Source organism: Gracilinanus agilis, chromosome 6 (assembly GCF_016433145.1).
Source record: "Gracilinanus agilis isolate LMUSP501 chromosome 6, AgileGrace, whole genome shotgun sequence".
NCBI classification, from domain to species: domain Eukaryota; kingdom Metazoa; phylum Chordata; class Mammalia; order Didelphimorphia; family Didelphidae; genus Gracilinanus; species Gracilinanus agilis.
In genome coordinates, this window is record NC_058135.1 from 103,150,562 (window position 1) to 103,169,468 (window position 18,907).

The 18,907-nt window shown below is 40.5% G+C and overlaps 1 pseudogene; it reads right to left on the minus strand.

Moving 5' to 3' along the window:
• Positions 1 to 1,827, minus strand: part of LOC123252318 — a 13,984-nt pseudogene extending 12,157 nt beyond the window's left edge.
• Positions 1,828 to 18,907: the final 17,080 nt, after the last annotated feature.

Below are 18,907 nucleotides of genomic sequence, written 5' to 3' on the forward strand. Positions count from 1 at the left end.
GAGAGAGAGAGAGAGAGAGAGAGAGAGAGAGAGAGAGAGAGAGAGAGAGAGAGTGTCAGAGAAGGGAGAGAAGCATATACAGAGACCATGAAAGATAGAAATACAGAGAGACAAAGGAAGAGAGAGACAGAGACAGAGACAGAGAGAGACAGAGAGACAGAGACAGAGAGAGACAGAGAGACAGAGACAGAGAAACAGAGAGAGACAGAGACAGAGAGACAGAGAGAGAAAGAGAGACCAAGAAAGAGAGAGAGAGAGAGAGAGAGAGAGAGAGAGAGAGACAGAGAGAGAGAGACAGAGACAGAGAAAGAGAGAGACAGAGACAGAGAGAAAGACATTAACAAAAAGGAAAGGGGTAGGAAGAGAAAGTGTGGCACAGTGGATCGAGTCGTCCTCAGAACCAGAAAGACCTGGTTCAGTTTCCACCCAGACACATAATGACTATGTGGGGAAATCAATTATCCTCTGAGGGCTCTGGGCATCTCCTAACTGTTAGTTGTAGAGAAGGTGCCAACTTACACTGATAGGGGTAATTTCTTACATCAGTGAAAGTATGGGTCTATAATCTCTATCCAAATGAGGAAAGTGAGGCTTGGCTAGATTAAGTGACTTGTGCAGTTACCAAAAGGCTAGGCTGAATCTTGAATTGGGATCTTAAGAATCTAAGTCCAGTTCTCTTCCCACCCCAATCTCCCGTGTGCCTTAGCATGCTGATTATTGCTTTGAGTTCTTTTGCACGGACCTTCGACACATCCTACCAAACACTCAACAATTTTTGGCTGGATCTGTAAGAGCTGGAGTCTGTCTTGTGCCAATAGGTCTGATATTTATGACTTTATATGAAAGTTCAAAACATATATTATCATTACGTATTTGCTGTATTTCTCGCCACTACACTGCAAACTACCTACAGACAAGAATCACTCTCCTCCAAGCCCAGACTATGCAGAGGAAAGATTCTGCCACAGATTTCATACCAACTAAGCAGAGTAGATATTACAGAGGCTGCAAAAGGAAAAGTATTTCTACTAGATCACCGGGGGTAGGGCTGCACCTATCAATGATAAAGAGAATTTTTGCTTCCAGACCCAAGAGTTAACCCTGGAACATCAGATTCAGTGCTGACGGGCTGACTCCATTCTATGATTCTATATGGTAAATGTTCCATTAAGCCTATCTGGTTCAATGTCTGCTCAGTAGAGCAGATGCTATAGAGCAGTAGAGCACGCTCTTTAGGGCTTGGGGATGTGTAAAATTCTGGTAAGAACAAATACCACAGTCTTGGAAAAAGAAGGAGACTCCTCGTACTTCAGGAGCCCTCACCTTCCTTTTAAAGCATGATAACAGGGTGATCTCACATCTTGTATTGGCCAGTCAGCCTCAAAACAGCCCAAAAAGCCCAAATCCCAGCCTTAACAATTTCCACGGGCCAAGATTGCTTTATAGGAAAAAGCATTTCTGGAAATTACACTGCCAGACTCCAACAGCTAGGAACAAAGCAGAGGGGATATCTAATCTCTCTGCAGTGACTTGGCAAATGAAAAGATATGATTTGAACCCAGGAGAGGAGAGTGGGAGGGGATACACATATCATCCCTCTCCTTTGGCTACAACTTTGTTGTACTGATTTGCTTTGGCAGATGGTAATAAAATTGAGGTAGGAAGAGGTGATTAAAATGTTTGAGGTGGAGAGGTTGATGGGAGTGACTGAGGGACTGCTCTCTGATTGAACAATAAATACAGCAGGAAAAAGCTCAGCAGGAGCTCTGCTTCCCTTTCTCCCTCCCACCTACTGTGCACAATTACAGGAGGACTGAAGGATGACATTCTCCCTATAGGATAATCCCTTGTACAGAGTTTGTGGTAATAATAATAACAATAATAATAATAATAATAATAATAATAATAATAACTTTCATTCACATGGAGTTTTAAGGTTTGCAGAAAAGACTCATATATATTATAGCATATGGCAGCATAGTAGAGTGGGTTCAGCGTCAGAAAGACACTCTTGGGTTTGAATCCTGATTCAGTCACTTACTGTGTGGCCAAGGATTAGTCATTTAACTTCTCTGGGTCTCCATTTCCTCATCTGTAAAAATGAGGGAGTGTTGGACTCAGTGACCTCTGAAATAAAACCCTCCATCTCTAAGGCTGTGATCTTATACTCTCATTTGATCCTCTCTGAGATAAGTACTACTGTTAGACCCATTTTGCAAATGAGGAAACTGAGGTGGGAAAAGGTACAATTATCAAACAAGTCAGCAAAGTGCTGTTTCTATTTGCCATTAATTTGAATTTTTTTAAAAACCATCTGTCTGTCCTATAGTGGATAATATATACATCATCCAACTTATAATTATGAAGGGACTGATTACATAGCTCACATGTCTTGAGAGACAGCTGTGGTTCAGTAGTTAAGAGCACCAAACCTGGAGTTAGGAGGTCTTGAGTTCAAATCCAGCTTCAGACACTTCCTAGCTACGGACAAGTCACTTAACGTCTGAAGACATAAGGAGGCAGCTAGGTAGCTCATTTTATTTATTTGTTTGTTTGTTTGTTTGTTTGTTTTTAAACCCTTGACTTCTGTGTATTGGCTCCTTGGTGGAAGAGTGGTAAGGGTGGAAAATGAGGGTCAAGTGACTTGCCCAGGGTCACACAGCTGGGACGTGTCTGAGGCCGGATTTGAACCTAGGACCTCCCATCTCTAGGCCTGCCTCTCAATCCACTGAGCTACCCAGCTGCCCCAGTAGCTCAATTTATAGAAAAATGAGCCTGGAGTCATGAAGTCCCGAGTTCAAATATGGCCCAGTGACCACGGGTGAGTGACTTAACTTCTGATTACCTAACAAAAGGATCCACCAGAGAAGGAAATGGCAAACCACCTCAGAATCCTTGCCAAGAAAATTCCATGGATAGCTACGGTCACAAAGAGTCAGACACGACTGAACAACAACAGCAATAACCAATTTGTCACTCGTTCATTCCATGGTTTTCCTTTCTGGCATATTAAGCTAAAGAAAAGAGACCCTCATCTCAAAGCGTTTAGGATCTAGTTAGGAAGGCATCTGTGAAACAACAAAAGAATTCGATAATTACTTCGAATATCCAGGCACCCCAATAGACTCACCTAAGTCAGCGATTGCTCAGGTGAGGGGTTATATCCTACATAATTTGGAATGCCCAGAATGGACAAGCCACAATGGGGCTGCCTGGCTCCTGAGGAACTGCACCGTTTGAGCTGGCAGAGAAGAGGCAAGAAATAGCACAAAGGCAAGAAGAAGCATGTTGTCAAGTTTGGGGAAACAAGAAGACTGGCCCAAGGAAATCCAGGTTCATGTTGGGCTGAGGTTGAAGAGGAGGTGGCAAGGCTGGTCCTTGATGAAGGGAAGCGGCATTGGCTCTGATAACTGCTCTGCACCTACTAAAGGCTCCTAAGTATTAAAGCAGACTGAGAAAAATGGGGTTTTCAGATACTCAATTGGAGGTAAAAGAGAATGGAGGGAGAAAATAAGAGAATCAGGGCAATGACTCAGGAACTCACTCTGTGCCTCTCCCCCACCTCCAAATCTAATCATCTGCTGAATTTTCCAGTTATATTATTTCAAGGTCAGACCATCACTATTTCTTCCATCTCTTCTAGACTGAATTCACCCTACAGACCCCTGGCCAAGCCTCTTCTTCATCTCACCACATAGCTGCCTTGCTCAAATCCTTCCAATGGCTCCTTAGAGCCAGAGTCCATTTTTAGCTTGACATTCAAGGTCCATCCACCATTAGATGTCATCCTATTTTCTCACCCTATTATCCTTCATGTACTCTATTCCTCCAGCCTACCTGGATGAATCACGATTCTATGAACCCACAACTCCTGACTTTTCTTTGCCTACTTTGTCCCATGATTCAGCATGTCCCCTTCCTCCCATTTCCATCTTCTGAAATCCTATTCATATTTCCAGACCCCACTCCCTTCTTCCAAGCAGCTTCCCTTAATCTCTGCCTTCTGAACTTTCATAGTATTTTGTTTGTTACCTTTCTCATCTTTTCAGCAAAGCAGAATAGGAGCTAGGAAAAGACCATTAACTAGATGAAGAAACAGAAAGACTTAAACATAATTGTTTTCTTTTATAATGTATTTCATTTCTCTCTACAAAATATCTAATATAATCTTTGCGTAAAGACCTCCAGTAAGAAGGAACCCACTATTCCTAAGATTTCCAGTTACAATTATGGAGAAATCTGTTTTGACAATTTTGCTCTTTCCCTTTATCACTAAATCAAGCTTAAATATGCCTCTTGGAATTTCCAGCCATTGTTTCTCATTGTGTTCTCTGGGGCCACGCAAAACAAAGAGTAGAAAGCAATAAAAAAGAATGGGGGAGCATGGAGTAAAAAGGTCCTGGATTAGAATCACTGCTGTACCAATTGCATCCCTGTGTGTCCTTGGTGAAGCTGGCTAACCTTCTCAGACGTCAGTGGCTTTCCTCATCTGTAAAATGAAGGGGTTATCCTAGTAGCTAAGGTCCCTCTAGTCTTTAATTCTATGAAATGTTTTTCTAAAAGCAGAAAAATCCCTCTTTCCCAGGCTAGCCCTTCAAAGACTCATGATAGCATCAGATCTTCTTCTCCAAGCTAAATTCAATTCCATTTAACAAATATTTATTAAATTTTTAATATTTTGCCAGGTACTGTGCTAATTTCTGGGGAAACAAAAGACAATCCCTGTCCTTAGCAAGCTTACAGTCGAATGGAAGAGACAACATGCAAACAAATATATACAATGATGGTTTGGGTATATATTATTAAAAGCCCAACTTGACTAAGTTTAGAGTTGCTCATAACCAACAGGAAAAACTCACGAAGGGATCAGTATCTGTGAAGGGAGACTGACTGATGAAATCATTGGCATTTTGAAGTACTGAAGTAAAAAATTTGAGGTGACAATGGGACATCCAAATAGAGGTTCTGTAGGCAGCTATATAAATGTAGGCTAGAAACTCAGCTGATAGGTCAGGAGTAGAAAGAGAAAAGGCTAGAACAGGGGTTAATAATCTTGTTTTGTGTGATGGACCTCTGTAAAAGTCTAGTGAAGCCTAAGGACCCCTTCCGAGAATACTGTTTTTATAATACATAAAATAAAATACAAAGGATGATATAGGAAAAAATTTACAAACATAGTTATTAAGATATCATGTTACGTTCCTGGACTCCAAGATAGGAACCCTTGGCCTAGAAGATCATAGGTGAGTGGATGAAGGATCCAAGTCAGTGATTCCCAAAGTGGGCCCCACCGACCCCTGGTGGGTGCTGCAGTGATCCAGGGAGGCAGTGATGGCCACAGGTGCATTTGGGGGCAGTGAATAACTGTAAGGGGGCAGTGATAGTATGTGACAGGGGGCGCTAAATAATACTTTTTCTGGAAAGGGGGCAGTAGGCCAAAAAAGTTTGGGAACCACTGATCTAAGTAGTAAGAGTGGGGAGAAGACAGATGGCTGCAGAGTAAACCTCTGGTGAAGACACCTATAAGCAGTTGGAAGAAGAAAAATCACCAAGAAACAACAAGAATGATTAGAGAGGTAGGAAGAGAATTGATTGAGGGTAGAGTTAAACACTGGAAAGAGAGAAAAGTGTTTCATGAAGGAGACAATTACTGAGGTTCAAATATCAATAATCAGCAACAGAAAAGGGAAAGCATATAGCACCCATTTTCTTTACTTTTATTTATGCTGACATAAGCTGATATGTATGAGAAAACTGGGTAAGATATACATGAAAAGAAGTAATGTTTAACCCTTGCCAAAGTCTGATAGCTTAAAGTCCACAGAATTGGCTTATAAACATGAAATGTGCTTGGGATACCGGGAAATAGCATCAGGAATGTAATTATCATCCCTTTACATGAAGTATCAACCTTCTTGATCTTGAGAGAGAAAGAAAAATTGAACAGGATCTTCCTAAGCATATCTCTATACCTCTACAAGTAGACATAGTTAAAGAAATGTCTATCTATCTTCCAAAAAATGTCACCTGCTATTCAATTAACTTGAAAAACTTTCTTAAGTGATTTCACTGAGCTGGCACTTTAAAGGAATATAATTTGAAAGCCACTTCTTCCAGAATCTTATGTCCCTAACACTTACAGGATGGTGTTTCCTTGCCATCTCTTTCCCTCAGTCATATCTTCTCTAAATGTTCCTCTATTTTATGAAGGAGTTCTGGACTATCAGATGAAAAGGACCTAAAATATATCAGCGACTCATTAAAGAAAAACTAAAATAACACTTCACGGGTGTCCAAAGAGAGAAATATAAAAACAGGGGAATGGGAAGAATATTTCTATGTTTGTAATATTTCACCTTGCCCTAAAGCAGGGGTCGGCAACCTTTTTGGCTGTGAGAGCCATAAAAGCCACATTTTTTAAAATGTAATTTCGTGAGAACTGTACAGTGCTCACAGTGCCGCTCCTGTAACAGCGCCTGAAAAAAATTAACTTTATGGCTCCTGTAGAAAGAGCCAGATATGGCTCGAGAGCCATACGTTGCAGACCCCTGGTCTAGAAAAAGATGCAGTAGTGATGTAGAACATCTTTGTCATTTATTCTTGGAAATGACAAAAAAGCAGATGCAAAGCCAATGGAATAAGCTAGAGTAATTAATATACTAGAGTGATCTGAAGGAGATGCTAATAAGAAAATGTCAAGGGAGAAGAAAGCTGCCTTCCAAAGGAAGCCTAAAGGACTTATTTATAAAATGAAGTTGGTGGGTTTTCATTTACTTGTCAAACATCCATACCCTTCAAGATAGCTATTAGAGGATAATTAGAATTGTGGACAAGTTTCCTCATATAAAATCTACTTCAATTACATACTACCTTTGTACATTTCATTTTACTCTCTAAAAAGTTGGTCACAAAGTTGGGAAACCCTGAGTTCTATTCCCACCTCTAACATGCATCCATTGTGTGACTAGAGCAAAACACTTAACCTTTCCATACCCTAGCTGATTCTCTACTTTAAGATGCAAAGCAAGGCCAAAAAATTAACATGCATAAATAAATAAATGGAAAAAATATTGAGATTTTTGGAACTTCCACTGCATGGCTATATCAGGGTCAAGTCACAAATCAACCTCACAGACATGTAACAGAGGTACATGTTCCACCATTGTATAACTGCAACACTGTAATTGGAGAATTGCAACAGAAGTCCAAAGCTATGGGTATGTGCTATGGGTATATCCATGCCTGCAAGGGCAATGATCAGAGAACCAGCAGGAGAATAAAGCCCAATCAGGAATAGTGACAGAACCAGAGATGAAGAAGAATCTAGTGCCAGAAAAGATACCGGGATGCTGAACCAGACCAAGATGGAATCATCCAAGAATCAGTGGAGCAAAGATCGCCCAACCCACTACTTCAGAGGAAATGGCCTCTAAGGTCTTGACAACAGAAGACTAAGAATACGATTTCCCAGGGGATATTGTGGGGGTACTGGAAGGAGATAGAAGTAAACCTGGGTTTAAGTTAGAGAAAAAATTGAATACTATTTTTTCACCCTCTTCAAAGGGGAGCATCCTTCAAAGTACAAATTAGGGATCTCTGAGAGAAGATCTTTCCTGTTATGTCCAGTTGTTAATGCTTTCTCCACTATACCACCAGAAAATATCTTGTATTTTATATATGTGTGTGTGTATACATATATGTGTGTATATATATATGTATATATGTATATATATTTTTTTAATGTGTTTGAGATGGTTTTCCACCAACTCAAAAGAGGTGTTCCTTGAGAGCGGGAAGTGCTTCCTTTTTGCCTTTGCATTGCCAACCCTAATAATACAATGACTGGTATCACAGTGAGCACTCAATAAATGGTCACTGCTGGATTGAACTAAAATGAACTTCTCCCAAGACTGGATAGCTCTCTTTGTTCTCTGGGATGAGTCTGACTTCTCTGAGAAGTATGTAAAGAAGGCTCTTCCCAAAAAGAGCGTAGACACCAACCCTTTCAGCTGCAGAGCATCACTCAAAGTGAAGATTGCTGTGGACTGAGAACTGAGGGGAAATATGAGTAGAATGGCTAAAAGAAAAGCAAAGAAGGCCAATGAAAAAAAGGGGGAAAAGCCTCTATGAGCACAAGGGAAGCCTCAGAAAGTTGAGTCAAACGAGCACATTCAAGGAAAGAGAGAGACAAGGGGATCTGTAGAAATTCTTCTACCAAGAACTCCTAACAGATTCATGGCGCCCTTATTTCATAATCATCAGATACAGACAAAATATTTCTTTATAATTAAATGTTGGAAACACTTTAAGAGTTCTGCCTAGTTTGGAGCCCCAAAAAGTAATACTATTTTCATCTTTAATTCAATTATTTAATGTTCAAATAGTGTTAGCACCACAACACCAGAGAGTACTGAATGCCCAAATCGTGATTACCTGGTTTTTTGATCGGTAATTGCACTGCGTGTATTTTAGTCAGTCCTATTGCTTTATTTGTTCATTCTATTTACTTTTTGCCATTTAAAATGAGCTTGCTCCCTCTCCCATAGAAACCAGCCCTCTCCCTACCCTTTTCTGCTTTGCAGCATCTCAAATACACTTCTCTCTTCCTTCAGTTCCTCTGGCCCCAAGGATAACAAGGAACTTCACAAGAACTGACATGAAGATGAAGGAACACAAAAATCGGTCAGGGATTCTTCTAACATTGCCAGCCCTAAAGGTGCCTGCACCAAGTCCTGTTGATTGGAACAGTTCAACCATAGCTGCTGCTTCCAAGGGTTTCAGGAGTGTTCCAGGATTCACTGAGCAATACAAGCAGATTACCAAGACAACTAGGGTGGTGATGGCAGGATCCGAGAGAAGCGTACCAGCACACACACAAAGATGCAAGCCCAGCTCCCCGCTTCTATGGAAGAGTGGTTGAAAGGAGTCCATCACCTACTTTCTTAATTAGAGACCCTATTCTAAGACCTAGAAAAGGCATCTGAAGACACATCTCATTTGAGGGGGTGCAGTATCCCACTGGTTCTCCTACTAATATATATCATCAGAAAAGTATTCAGCCCAAGTCCAAGATCCATATTTTTGCTGGAATTTAGCCAAATAACCAGGAGAGACTGGTGCAACATAACTGCCATCCATATAGCCGTGGCAAGCCAAAACCAAACTGAAAAATGATAAGAGGCCATGAATAAGCATTCATGAAAAGATACACAGTTTTAAAGGATGTGTTTCTTTCCTCTTATAAAAACTCTGCCTCAAAAGGATCTTGTTCGCTCATAGAGGTTAAACATAGGAAAGTAAATCTAAATTGCAATCCCTAGGAGTTCTGAAAAAAATAATTAAGATTTAGTTGTGGTGAATTTCCCTCTTCCCCACCATAGCAAAACACCTCTTGCTAAATAATGGCAATTATTTTCTACATCAGTAATATTTTCTACATGCTATCCCAGTTGCCAAAATTTCTGAAGGGTCCTTTGCTACAGATTTGAATTGTTTTAAACAAAAACTTAAGCACCTAAGAAAACAACACATGCTTGCCACAGTACACAGCAAATTGTATGAAAGAAACATAAAATCCTCTTTTTCTGCAGTACCAGGTAAAAGAGGTTACTGATCCCAAGTAGAATTTGTCAAATGATGTCAAGATGATCAAACATTAATCTATGAAGAACTAGGGGAAACCCCAATGTCTTTCATCTATTTAGACAGTGATCCTATGGTACTATATATACACGTGTATATTTAGTACTACATATGAATAGGTATATAATAAAGTATATTCTCTCTCTGCCTCTATATATCAATATTTATCAATATAGGTATATCTGTATCTATTCATCTAGGGGGTGTGAGAGAGTATTCTCTTTCTTTCCCTTAGGGATATCAAGATAGACATAGAGATAGAGATTTAGATAGATCTATCCAGCATATTCTTTTTCTCTTAGGGATATCTCTATGTATCCATCTACACAGGTAAATAGACAGATTGAGACATAGATATCCTCTAGACTTTAGGGACACCCTCTATGTGCATTTCTGATACCTTTCTAAGGTATAAAGATATAATGCATAAGTATATATATATATATATATATCAGATATATGCATGTATCTATATCTACCTAGGGAGAGACAATAGACAGATAGAAGGATGGATGGATGGATATAGATATCCTTAAGACTTTAGTGATACCTGGTACGTGCATTACGGATACCCTTCTAAGGTATAAAAATATAATGTGTGAATATAGACATATATCTAATGGGTGTATTTATCTATATCTATCCTTAGCACACACACAACATTTAGGGCATATATGCATCATATCTCTATTTCTTAGAAAGGCATCAATAATGTACATACAGGCAATCCCTAAAGTCTTTGTCCCTAAAGAATTTGGGGATGTTCTGTATTTAAGGACGCTATCAACAAAACACTTTCAAGTACTCATCCATAGATGAGCTATTCCACATTTGTGTTTCCCAGCTTTGAGGGGAAAGCTCCTCATTGAAGAAATTCAGGATAGCTTTCAAAGTGCCGACGGGAAGGGATCATCAGCTCTGCCTGGCCAGGCTGAGTTTGCAAGCTCCCGTCCCCCAGAACTGCGGGAGTGCTGCACCTTTTCCAGGGCTCCCCCGCCTCTTCGGCATCTATCCTACTCATCCTTCCTTCCTTCTTTCCTTCCTTCCGTCCGTCTGTCTGTCCATCCATCCGTCCATCCACCTATCCTCACTGAGCTCTCTCCCCTGGCTCCCAGCCTGCCAGAACCCCGCTACAGCGGGCAGGTGGAAAGAGGAGCAGCCGCTACAAGGGCGCATCGCTCTCTCCACGCGTCCATCCCTTGGTGCCAGCCTCCTCCCTCCACGCCTCCATCCACCCGTGCCCGCCTGCCCAGCAGCCCGGCCGCCGCCGCCGCCGCAGAGGCGCGCACACGCGCGCACACACATACATACACACATATACATACATGCATGCATACATACATCCCACTCACTCACTCACACAGGAGGTAGCAGCATCATCTCCATCGTGGCTCCTGCGGGGCTTCAGAAGGCAGGCACCACGCGCGCCTGCCAGCACCATTCCAGCCTCAATCGTCGGCACACTCCGGCCATCCGCCCGGGAGGAGGCGGCGGCGGCAGCAGCGGGGGAAGGACAAGGACGACGACGACGAGGCGGGCGGGTGGGCGGCGGTTGGACGGGACGGGGGCTGCCTCTGGGACACCGTGCACTCAGCCTCGATCCTTCGCTCCTCAAGGGCCAAAGGGACTCACAGCCCGTCCGTGCCTCACCAGCCACTGCCGCCCGCAGCCTCCGCGCCTCTGGCCATCGCTTTCTATCCGAGCCCGCCCCGTCTCCACTCCTCCTCTGTCCTCCCCGCCCTCCCCTACGTCTGTCTGTCGCGCTCGCTCTTCTGGTGTGTGAACAGCTACAGCTGCTGCTGCTGCTGCTGCTGCTGTTTTTGCTGCTGCTGCCGAGATGGGCTGGTTCTGCCCACTTCCGGGTTCAGGCTGGGACGACGCCTACGGCTAATGACGGGCCGGTGATGCAAGCCTTGAAGTGGCTGGAGAGAGCCCTCCCTCCGCGCCACCACTTCCTCTCCTCTGCTGCGCCGGGGCTACTTGCGACTGGGGAGGGTTGCGGGGTACCCAGGTCGGGCGAAGGGGGAGGGTTCAAAGCAGCCTTCTTAGGGTCTGATGCAATTACTTCCCTCTCCCCCCTCACCCCACCTCCCCCGGGCGACGTAATCATTTGGGGGAGGAGACCCACGACTGGAGGAGGGCGCATCTGCTAGCTGCAAAGCTGGATCTAGTGGGTCCAAAGATCATAGACTCATAGGATCGGAGGTGGAAGGGACCTTAGAGATCATTGACCCCCAACTCTTTCCTTTTACGGGGGGAGGAGAGGAAGAGTGGGAAGGAGACCCAGGAAAGTGTTTGGCTCCTGAAAAGATAACTAGCATCCCTGGGCAGGAAATCAGTACCTCTGAAAATACGTGATAATATACTTGAAGCAGCTGTGATTTCATTGGTGCCTCGTCTCCCTTAACGGATGCAGAGCAAAATTTCTCCATGCTTTAGACTTTATGAGTTGCTGTGACTGAGGCGGGAAATCACCACCAGGTGGCCAACATGGTGATGAGCCACTTCAAACAGTGGGACTGATCCTGATACTATCCCAGAATGATGGAATTGGAAGGGACCCCAGCGGACATCCACAGATGGGCTGCCTCTCCTATCTTTGTGCTGGGAAACCTTTCCTTAGGACGAACCCAACAGTATTTGTTTCCTTGGCTGAGCCTCCTGGAATTCAGGAGCACCGCATTATTGACATAAAAAGTGAGATAACTCTACCCCAGGAACCCTTGGTACTGGAAGGAAATTTAAAAGTAATATAATCCAAACCTTCCTCCCTACTTCTAGGGTTAGAGAAACTAAGTCCCAGAGGCAATAAATCCAAGGTCAAACAGCAGGTAGTCAGGAGTCAGACCCAGGTCCTCTGACTTCAAATTTAGCACCCTTTTTACAGCACTAAATAGTCAGATAAAAATCTCCGGTGCTGCCTCATCATGGCCTAGAGGTGACCCTAGGCTCAGGAAGGGGTGACAAGAAATCTAAGTGCTTATGCGCCCTATTGTTAACAAGAAAGGCTTGGCCCAGTGACAGCCTCAGTATCTGCTTCCAGAGGACAGTTTTAACCAAAAGCGGTGGAATCAAAGATACCATAAGTATTGAAACTCACCTCCACAAAGCACATTTGTCCCAGCCTCTTCTTCCTAGTATATAGAAAAGATACCTATTTTTTCCTTTTTGAATCAACTGCAGTTAATTAATGAAGTTAAATTAACTGCATTTCTGCAGTTAGCACACACACCCCAGTAGCAGTTCTGTATACAGAGCACTACAGAAAAGATGAATGTACAAAAAAAAAAAAAAGATTATTTACTAATCCTCAGATCTCCATTATGTACTTTGTGCTTTTTCAAAGAAATGTGATGAATTTAACGCTTGAGAGACACAGAAAGGCAGAGAGGCAGAGAGACAGAGACAGAGAGACACAGATAAAGAAGAAAGAGGGAGGAGAAAAAAGAGGGGGGAGTGAGAAAGAAGAGAGAGGAGGGGGCAGTGAGAGAGAAAAGGTCTTTGTAACAAATAAGGCTAGTCACACAAAACTGTTGGTCATGTCTGAAAATGTATGTTTCCTTTTGTATTTGAGTTCAACACTTCTCCATTAAGAGACAGATAACCTTCATCATCCATCACTGGTACTTTTGAGTTGAGAATGGTCATTGTGTTTATCGGTGTTCTTAAATCTTAAAGTTGCACTTATTTACATTGCTGTTGTGCATGCAGGTTATATAGTAACTAGAGCTCTGGCTTGAAGTTAGGGAAAACCTGAGCTCAAATCAGACTTCAGACACGTGTGTGAACCTGGCCAAGTCACTTTAACCTCTGTTTGCCTCAGCTTCCTCATCTATAGAAGGGGGGTCATAATAGCATCTAGCTCCCCACATTGTTTTAAAGGATGGAATAAGAAAATATCTTTAAAGCACCGAGGACAGTGCCTGACATAGTAACTACTATATAAGTATTAGCTATTATTATTATTGTACAAATTATTCTTTAGTTTCTGCTCATTTCACTCTATATCAGTGTATACAAGTGTTCCCACTTTTCTCTGAACCAGTTCCTTTCATCATTTCTATTAGACATTATATCTTCTTCAGTTATTCTATCTTTTCTTAGGTTATTCTAAAATTTATGAATTTCTCCTCCCTACTTCCTAATTTTTTGCTACAACAACAAAAAATGCTATGACACTTTTTTTTTGTACATGAGTACCTTTTCTCTTTCTCTTATCTCTTTGGGGGCATGATTCTACAAGTGGCATTGCTGAGTCAAACATTATGTATAATTTAGTGACTTTTTGGGTGTAGTTCCAAAATGTTTTCCAGAATAGGTAGGCAAATTTATAGGTCAACCAACAATAAGTTAGTGTGCCTATTTCCTATGAAACTTCTAATAACTGTCCTTTTTCTCTTTTCTCTTTTTTTTTGCAAAATTTAGGTGTGAGTTAGAATGTCAGATTTGCTTTAATTACTTATTAGCTTTGGGGGCTTTTTCCCCCAAAGTTATTAATAGTTAAGATTTTCTTCACTCATGAACTGCCTATTCACATCCTTTGACCATTTATCTATTGGGCAGTGACTTATTTTTATATCTTTGAATCCATTCTTTATATATCAGATCTTTGTCAAAAATATTTGTTGGAAAAATTTTCCCTAGTTAATTTTTCCCTCTTAATTTTAAAAACATTGACTTCATTTGTGTGAAAACTTTTCAATTTTGTGTCATCAAAATTCTCCATTTTAACTTAGGTAATTCTATCCCTTGTTTGGTCAGGAAGTTCTTCTCCTATTCATAGCTACAAAGGTATTTCCCTTCTTGATATTCTCATTTGTTTATGGTGTAGCTTTTTTATATCTGTCATGTATATATTTGGTGCTTTTCTGGTATATGATGTGAGATCTTGTTCTAAACCTAGTTTCTGCCAGACCTCTTTCCAGTTTTCCCAGCAGTCTTTGTCAAAGTGAGTCCCTAGCCAATGGGATTTCAGGGTCTTTGGGTTTATTGAATAGAACCATGGATCTGAAGTCAGAAAAAAAATGAATTCAAATTCAACCTCAGATACTTATTAACTGTGTGACCCTGGGCAAGTCATTTAACCTCTGTTTACCTAAGTTTTCCCATTTGTAAAAATGGGGATGATAATAATAGTGCCTATCTCACAGGACTGTTGTGAGGATCAAATGAGACAATAATTAACATTTGTTTGGTTGGTTGATTGGTTATTGTCCTTCATATTCAAAAAGGGCCAAAATAACATCACTGGTGATGTCTTTTGACTCACAAATAAATTGGATGTAAGTGAAGTGTAGTTACAAAAAGTTGTCAGCCTCACCCTGTTTTCCAGGATCATCAACTTTTAGTGCAAAACAAAAGTCAGAACAACTGGTGATGGCTTGGGATGTAGTGGATGGCCTTGGCTTCTTTGATATTGAACCAAGCTCTTAAGTTTTCTGTTTCCACCACCTAGGTTGGAAAAAAAAATTATCCTCAACCATCTCTTCCACCAGGGGAAGTCTTCACATAGTGGGTTTGAGGCCGATTGCTTACCTTTAACCTGATTTAGCCTTCCTGTCAAGATAGTTTATTAAGGTATGGCTGCTGTGCAGGCTACAGCTTCTTGGAGCTATAGGGGTGAGATAAGTGGCAGGTGGACACCAAAGGAGGATGAGAAGCTCTGAAAATGATTTGGGAAGCCCTCACACCAGTGGTACCCTTCTTCCCCTGAACACCTATTATATACCCTGTAATAATTATAAAGCATTTAACACAGTATCTGTCACACAGTGACATAGAAATGTTAGCTCTTATTATTATTACTATGTTTGCTTCTATATGCTGACCACCTAATCTCCTCTAGTACACATCTTTCATTTTTAACCTGTATGAAATAATTTTGATCATGACGCTGTAGTATAGTTTGAGATCTGATATTCTTAGACCCTTTAGCTTTGCCATTAAAAAAATTTCCCTGAGATTCTCAACCTTTTTCTCCTCCAAACAAATTTTATTATTTTTCTATCTCTATAAAGTGATCCTTTGATATTGATTGTTATGTCAAATCAGTAATTTCCTTTAGGTAGTATTGACATTTTATTATGTTGGTACTACTTAATCATGTGCTCTCCAATTATTTTGGTCTGTATTTCTAAGAAGAATGTTTTGAAGTTGGAGACCTATAGTTCCTTTGTATGCCTGGGTAGACTGACTCCCAAATATTTTATATATTTTGAAAGACTATCTTTGAACCTCTTGCTGCTGGGTTTTATATACAATATACATAAATATACATTATTTAGAAGAAGGCAATCAATATACAGAAGAGTTGATTATTTGTGTTTGTGTATTTTACATTCTGCTATTTAGCTGAAGTTATTAGCTGTTTGGATTGATTTTTAGTTAACTCTGGGTTACTCAAAGTAATTCTCTGCAAAAAAGCAATAATTTTGTTTATTTACTGCCTATGCTTAATTCTTGTCATTGCTATATTTAATAATTATAGCCCTATGTCAAATACTAGTGGGTGAAGAAAGTAAGGAAAAAGCACTTATTAGTCACCTATTATGGGACAGGCTAAGCATTTTACAATCCTCTCATTTGTCACCAGATATATTCTTGACTTTCATTAATGTTTCTTCATTTAATAAAATACTGTATCTTATTTTTATATAGATACTATTTGTCATATTAAAGAAAGGCCCATTGATTCCTAAGCTTTCTAGTGGGTATTTTTTTAGCAGAACTGAATATTATAAAAAGGGGTTTTTTGCATCTATTGATATAGTCATGTGATTTTTATTGTGTTTGTTGTTAGTAGGCTTTATTATGGTTATAGTTTTCATGATATAGAATCAACCATGCATTCCTGGTATAAATCCAACCTGGTAATAATATATAATCTCTTTTGATATCTTGCTATACTTTCTTTGATAAAATGTTATGTAAAATTTTTACATTAGTATTCACGAGTATGAGCCTATGGTTTTCTTCCTCTGTTTTTGTCTCTCCTAGTATTAGGTACAAAGGCCATATTTCTATCATAAAAGAAGTTTAGTAGGAATCCTTCTTTTCCTATATTTTTCCCTTTTGGGGTTCATTTATGGCTTGTTCTATATCATTTCAGATACTTTATTTAATTTCTCAAACTTTTTCTGTTAAAACATTTAAATTGCTAGTTTTCTTAGCATATAATTAGACAAAATTTCACTTATTATTTGGCCTTCTTACCTCTTTTTACACAACTGCCTAACGATTTGTCTATTTTTTTTTCTCAAAACAGTTTTACTCCTAGTTTCATTGATTCAATGGGGTTTTTTTGGTTTGCTCATTTTCAAATTCATCTCTTTTTGTTTAGCTTCAGAATTTCTATTTTAGAATTTAGTTGGATTTTTTTACTTCTCATTGTTCTGATTTTTTTTTAGTTGTAAGCCTAATTCAATAACCTGTTCTTTCTCTTTTTTGTGGGTGAAAGTGAAGAGAGAAAGAAAATTTCCTCTAAGGACATTTTAGCTACACCCCAAAAGTTTATGATGTTGTTTCATTGATGTTGTTTTCTATGATACAATTAACTATTGTTTCTTTGATTTGTTCTTTGACTTATCAATTCTTTAATGTTCAGGAACTCAGTCTCCCATTAATTATTTAAATAACCCTTATCTTCTGTCTTAGAATTTACACTAAGTATCATTTTCTAAGGCAGAAGAGCAGTAAGGGCTGGGCAATTGGAGTTAGAAGAGCAGTAAGGGCTAGGCAATTGGAGTTAAATGCCTTTCCCAGGTTCAGACAGCTATGAAGTGTCTGAAGCCAAATTGGAACCCACATCCTCCTGTCTGTAGGCCCAGTGCCAATTCCATAGTGCTATTTAGCTTTCCCTAATTAATTTTTAATTGTTTCTTTAAAAGCTCTTTAGTAAATGTATATTCTTTAAAAAAAAAACCCTTACCTTCCATCTTAGAATCAATACTGTGCATTGGTTCTAAGGCAGAAGAGCAGTAAGGGCTAAGCTTGGCTCTCAATCCATGGAGCCACCCAACTGCCCTCCTTAATATATATATTTTAACTGCATTTTCAGGAGGGGAAACAAATCTAGATAGTTGAGTTTCGCCACCTGGAGTCCCAAGCTGTCAATGATTGAACTGCAATAAGACCAAGTTATCTCTACCCCACTAATGATTAGTGATATTTTCCCTATGAAGAGCCATCAGTTGCCTAGGAACAACAGGTATTTTTTTCTCTTTATTTTTTAATTTAAATTGGTGGGGGAGGGGATATTTAATTAATTAATTTAGAAGATTTTTCCATGGTTAAAAGATTCATGTTCTTCCCCTCCCCTCTCCCCACCCTGCTCCGTAGGCCATGGGTAATTCCACTGGGTTTTACATTCATTCATACCTACATACAGGTTTTTCCTCTATATCTCCTCACTAGCTACTGAACCTCCCAGAAGCCACTCCTGCCCATGTACTTTGGGCCCATTGGGCTCAAAGATCTTTATATTATTTGGAGGCAATATTCACTATCCAATTCACTTTCTCTGTAGGTTCCAGCTTGTCAATGTTTATTCTAAAATGCTACCAGAACTGAAAATAATACTTCAGATGTAGTTAGATTGAGGAGACGACGATCATTATTTTATTTGACCACTGCTTGTGGACCCCAGGCCAGACTATGCTTCACCTCTGATTCACTAGTCCACCCAGGATCCACCTTGGCAGTACCCCTGGGAGCTATTCTTCTTCCTGAAATAACACCTTGTAGGCCCTCCTTCCCAAAAAGTGCCCCCTCGTCCCCTGGGAAGTTAATTCATACTGCATTGATACCCAGGCTTTGGGACTGGCTCTCTTGATTGCCAAGTGAAGGTGTGAGTGTAAACTCATCTAGCCTACTATATCTAGGCTATATATCCAGGTAGGACCCTAGATGACATTCCATCTGCCTTTCGATGCCAACCATCTTACCACTGGCTCTGCTGACCACCTGTATCCACTCCATCTTTTTTTCTGTGACACAGTAACCAAATCAATACCATCCTTGCTTCCCAAAAAGGCATATGGGTTGGTTCATTGTCCTATGATTAAATTCATTATCCCTGTATCTCTCAGCACCATCTCTTTCCTGTCCATCCTTCCTCTACCAGGTACTATGTTCCCCCTGCTAGAATGTAGGCAGCCCTTGAAGGCAGGGACTGTCCTACATCTGTGTTTGTATCAGCAGTGCACTTGGAATGTAGTGTTTAATAAATGCTTAGATTTGTTTTTCTGCTGATAGATTTGTGTCACAT